Source organism: Eschrichtius robustus, chromosome 10 (genome assembly GCF_028021215.1).
Source record: "Eschrichtius robustus isolate mEscRob2 chromosome 10, mEscRob2.pri, whole genome shotgun sequence".
Lineage (NCBI taxonomy): Eukaryota > Metazoa > Chordata > Mammalia > Artiodactyla > Eschrichtiidae > Eschrichtius > Eschrichtius robustus.
In genome coordinates, this window is record NC_090833.1 from 1,138,722 (window position 1) to 1,144,721 (window position 6,000).

Consider the following 6,000-nt stretch of genomic DNA (forward strand, 5'->3'; position numbering starts at 1 on the left):
TTCCCAGCAGGGCTCCAACATTTGTTCCCTCCCAGCCTTGGGAGGACACGGGAGGAGGTGGGGACACTGGGGAACACAGCCAGCCCTCTGGGGGTTGTCAGTACTGGGGGTACAACTGTCCCCCCAGCATATTAAACCCAAAGTTGGGGTGACTATTTACCCCAGCACTAAGCCCAGGGTTGGGGGTGATGACCGCTCTGCCCCTCCCCCCAGCACACCAGCCTGGGCCACAGTGGCCCCAGGTCCCGGGCTCTGCCCTACAGACTTTGGACAGGTCTCTCTTGAGCCTCAGGCTTCCCCTCTGTAAAATGGGCAGGGGTCTCTCCCGGATGCCCCCTGCTGCCCGGGCTGAGGCCTGATCTGAAAGGGCCCTCAGGTGCTTATGGCCTCCACCTCCACTGCCACTGGCTTGATTATTCCCATTTCCCAAATGAAGAGAACGAGGTACAGAGAAGGGGAATGGTTCTCAGTCCTGGCACCTGGGGAACCCTTACAAGTCCCCTGTGTGGGCCCCTCTCGACCCTGGGGTCAGGGCCCGGGCAGTGGAGACTTTGAGAGCGTCCCCCGGGGATGCTGGTGTGAGGTCAGGGTTCCACCCTTTCTTGGGTGGAACAGGGCACTGGGGCTGGGGGAGACCCTGACAAACTGCAGGACACAGACGGGGCAGCGGTATCCTGGTGCCCGCGCCCCCCCCACGGGGCATTTGTGGTCATGCAGTCTACCTTGATGACACCGGGTGCAGGAAGGCACCCAGGGCCCTCCGCAGGGCCCCCGTTTCTGCAGAGAGCAGGAAAGGCCATGGAAGAGGCCCCCAGATGCTTCGCCCCTATAACCCAAGGGCTCTCCTCTGGGTGGTTGGGCAGGCGGGTGGGGAGGGGCTGGTCAAATGTTCCTGTTTGCATCTCTGGGAAACATGGGGAGCCCAGTCTCCCAGCCCAGGGTTCAGGTCCTGAGTCTGCCGTGGGACGTGGCCTCCGCGTCCTCGCCTGAGATCGGGTGACGGCCGTGCCCCGTGGGCAGTGCTGGCACAGCGTCTGGCTGTGAGAGTCCTTCCCATGGGTCCTGGCTGGGGCCTGTGGCTCACAGGACGAGAGGGCGAGGCCCCAGCCAGGATCCTGCTGCCAGCTCCATCGTCACGCTGGGCTTGGCCGTGCCTCAGTTGCCCCCGTCACAGGGGGCCAGGCTTGGAGCGTGAGCAGTGCTTGGCCCAGCCCTGGAGGCAGCCCTGCTGAGCTGCAGGACGGGACGTGCTCGGGGCCACAGGAGGGTCAGCAGTCGTGTCCAGAGCACGTCCACACTCGGCCCTGGCCCAGCCTGGCCGGAGGCCCTGCCTCTGCTGACCAGAGAGGACGGAGGAAGTCCCTGATGGCCTCTTTCCTCGTTGACCCACCCACCTGGGCTGCTTCAGGAGCACCGGGGTGCACTGGGGCCCTGCAGCCAGCCCCCTGATGCCTGTCACCTCTGAGGCATGGCCCCCGATGCCTTGCTCTCCGTGACACCTGGCTCCCACCTCCAGGTTGGGGGGCTCCCTGGGGGCAGGGGTCATCTCTGTGTCCCGCACCCCAGACACAGGGCCTAGCACGGGGGGGGCACCAAGGCCTACTTGGCGAGAGGTCAGCACATCTGTCGCCCATCCCTGTCCCCTCCAGGCCCGGAGGAAGGGGTGGGGCAGGGAGGCCTGGGGAAGCCTCTCAGGACGGGGGAGCCCCGAGGCCGGCCGAGGGTCCTCAGCCCCACCAGTTCCACCGCCCCTCCCTCCGGGCAGCAGACTGGCTTGGAGAGGAGCAGGGCACCGGCCCCGTTCAGTTCACCCACTGGCCACCGGGCGGCAGTGTTCACCGCGTGGCCCGGCCCCAGTCGCCGGGGAAACCCTGGGCGGGGCTTTGGGCAGCGGGGCCCTGAGTGGACCGCTTGGGCGGGCACACTCCCCGGACCACGTGGGTAGATGTCCAGGGCGACCCGCGCATAGTTTCCTCCCGAAGGTGCTTCAGGTGCACAGGGGTCAGTAGACCAAGCGGTGATGAAGCCGTTCCTTCCGTCCGCGAGAACCTTCCGGCCCCCAGGCTTCGACGCAGAGGCTTCACCCCCGAGCGCCCGTGCCAGACCCCGACCCGCTCTAGGTGTCTCTGCCCAGGGTCCCACCGCCTGCAAGGGGCCAGCGGGGCCGGGAGCCGGAGCCCAGCGTGGGAGGTGGGGGGCGGGGGCGGTGCCAGGGCCGCCGGCTCGCGCCCCGGGCCCCTTGGCGCTGGCCCCTCAGAGCTCCTCACATCCTTCAGTCCGCTCACTCTGTGGCAGCGCTCAGGGCGGTGAATCCCGCTGGGTCTGTGCCAGGCCTGGCCTCGGGGCACAGTAGGAACAGGAGGGGCAGGAGCTGGACGGGCACCTGGATGCTTGTGTTCTTCTGGGCTCCCCCGAGGTGCCCGGTGCGCTGTGGGCTGAACGCTTGGTGAGGCAGCTGGTCTCCTGGCCTCCTGGCTCTGCCGCTGGAGAGGAGATTCCTCACGGGCGACAGATGCGCACAGCCTTGTAGGGGCAGACTGGCTCCGGAGTCTCTGGGACCCGCAGGGGCATTCCTGTGACGATGAGGTACCAGGATCACAGCTGAGCCACAGGCTTAAGGAGTGGCCGGTGGAGAGCGGACGGGGCACGGAGGGCTCCAGGGCACAGAGGGCTCCAGGAGGCAGGCATTTGAGAAAAAAGTGGACTCGAGCAAACCCCATGTTTTGTTTGTTTTTAAAAATTTATTTATTTATTTATTTATTTATTGTTGCATTGGGTCTTTGTTGCTGCGTGCAGGCTTTTCTCTAGTTGCAGCGAGCAGGGGCTACTCTTCATTGCAGTGCGCGAGCTTCTCATCGCGGTGGCTTCTCTTGTTGCAGAGCACGGGCTCTGGAGCGTAGGCTCAGTAGCTCTGGCGCATGGGCTTATTTGCTGTGTGGCACGTGGGATCTTCCCAGACCAGGGCTCGAACCCATGTCCCCTGCATTGGCAGGTGGATTCTTAACCACTGCACCACCGGGGAAGCCCAAACCCCATTTTTATAACCACACTGAAAGACTGTGTTGGATGCAGCTCGCAAATCTTGTTCAAACTTCAGGAGGCCAGGCCATGTCACGGCTGCTGCTGGCGGGGAAGGCCACGGAGGCTCTCTTATCTCGGCTGCCGGCTTCAGTCTGGTCAACCGGCGCTGTGGCTGTGGTGGCAGTGACTTCCGGGTCCCTGGTGTGTGGCTGTGGCTCTGGGTGGCATCCCTCTCTGCACAGAGCTGAGGTGTTCAGTTCAATGTTTGTCGTAAAATATACATGACATAAAATTTGCCATCCTAACCTTATGTTTAAGTGCACAGCTCAGTGGCATTAAGCACATTCCATTGTTGTGCCACAATCACCACCATCACCCACAGAACTCCTGCCTTGTCCCAAACTGAGCGGCTGTTCCCACTAGACACGCACTCCTTCTCCCCTCCCCCAGCCCCAGGCCCCCGCCATCTACTTTCTGTCTCTACGGATTTGACTCCTCTAGGGCCCTCATTGTATTAGTCAGGGTTCTCCAGACAAACAGAACCAGTAGGGTGTGTGTGTGTGTGTCTTAGAGAGATTTATTACAAGGAATTGACTCATGCGATTATGGAGGCTGACACGTCCCAAGGTTGGCAGGATGAGTCCACAGGCACGACATGCAGGGGAACCAAGGCTTTATTTGGAGTCTGAAGGTAGAAAAAGATCAATGTCTCAGTTTGAAGGCCCTCAGGCAGGAAGAATTCTCTCTTATTGGGGGGGGTGGGGAGGATCAGCGTTTTGTTCTTTTCAGGTCATCAACTGATTGGATGAGGCCCGTCCACATTAGGGAGGGAAATCTGCATTACTCAGTCTACTGATTTAAATGTTAATCTCAGACAAAAAAAAAAAAAACCCTCACAGAAACATGCAGAATAATGTTTGACCAAATATTGGGTACTCCTTGCCCCAGTCAAGGGGACACATAAAATTAACCATCACACTTATATAAGTGGAATCCTACAGGATTTGTCCTTTGGTACCTGGCATATTTCACTCAGTATGATGTCCTCAAGATTCATCCATGTTGTAGCCTGTGTCATCATTTCCTTCCTTTTTAAGGCTGAATAATATTCTGTTGAATGGATACAGCACATCTTGTTTACCCTTCATTGGTCTGTGGACACTTGGGCTGTTTCCACCTTTGGCTACCATGAACGATGCAGCTGTGAACACCTCTGAGCAAATCTCTGCATTCCTACTTTCAGTTTTCCAGGGTTATGCTCAGAGGGGGACCTGCCGGATCAAGTGAGTTCAATAAGTTTTGTCCGTTGGATACACCTATGTGGCCACCATCCAAAACCAGACTTAGGACATTTCCAGTAGGAAAAACTTCCCCTTCCAGATGTGATGCAGAATTTACCCTCCCACTTGAAACAACCAAAAAACAACACAAAACCAGACAAGGGTTTCCCTGGTGGCGCAGTGGTTGAGAATCTGCCTGCCAATGCAGGGGACATGGGTTCGAGCCCTGGTCTGGGAAGATCCCACATGCCGTGGAGCAACTAGGCCCATGAGCCACAACTACTGAGCCTGCACGTCTGGAGCCTGTGCCCCTCAACAAGAGAGACTGCGACAGTGAAAGGCCCGCGCACCGCGATGAAGAGTGGCCCCCGCTTGCCGCAACTAGAGAAAGCCCTCGCACAGAAACGAAGACCCAACACAGCCAAAAAATAAATAAATAAAATAAAAATGCTTCGTTAAAAAAAAAAAAAAACAGACAAAATGCGTGAAACAATGGCTCTGAAGGCACCGGATATGAGGCAAAATGGGACAATGATCCCTGAGAGATGGGGGCAAGTGAGGCGAGCCCTAGACCTGCCCCAGCTCACTGCCTTGAGGGAGTTTCCAGGCTGTGACATGAGAAGTGGGGCGAGATGGTCCCAGTGGATCCCCTGGGTGAGAGTCTGGGGAGGTCAGGCCGCTAGCAACATGACACAGAGTGTCAGAGAGGGGGGAGCTGCCCAGGGAACCCAGGCGAGCTGAGAGGGTCCCTGGAGTTTCCAGTGGAGGATTGGCCCATGCCTACCTTGGAAGGGGCATGTGAAGAGTCATCTGGAAAGATTAGAAGCTACAGTGCCCCATGGGACTGCTGCTCTCATCAGCCAGACCTCTGGACAGACTTGCCTCTGTGTTGGAGAATAATTAGTCCTAGACTGAGCCCTGCTCTGGACCCACTTAACAAATCATAAAGTCGAGGATCAAAAGGATCACACTGTTCCCAAGTAATGTAACTGCATTCTAGAACAAAGTTCAAGAGGATTTGCAGGAATATAAAATATCCAGCACTCAATGAGGTAAAACTCACAATGACTGGCATGCTAGCAGAAATTACCAGACATGCAAGGAAGCACGGAAACGCGACCTATGATGAGAGTAACCAATCCCCCCAAACCTCCCCAGTGTTGATAGAGATGTTATCACAAATCAGCAGAGGAAGACATTGAAACAGTTATTATAGCTGAATTCTGTATGTTCAAAAGTTAAGTAGAACCATGATGAGGTACCACTATCAGAAAAACAGAAAATAAGTGTTGGTGAGGATGTGGAGAAATTGCAACCTTTGTGCATTGTTGGTGGGAATGTAAAATGGTGCAGCTGCTGTGGAAAATAGTATGAAGTTTTCTCAAAAAATTAAAAATAGGGACTTCCCTGGTGGTCCAGTGGTTAAGAATCTGCCTTCCAATGCAGGGGACGCGGGTTCGATCCCTGGTCGGGGAGCTAAGATCCCACATGCCGCGGGGCAGCTAAGCCTGCGCGCTACAACTAGAGAAGCCCGTGCGCTCCAGTGAAGGGCCTGAGCATCACAACAAAAGATCCTGAGTGCCACAACTAAGACCCTACGCAGCCAGATAAGTAAATACATAAATATTAAATAAATTTTAAAAAATAGAATTACCATATGATCCAGCAATCTCACTCCTAGTTGTATACCCAAAAGAAC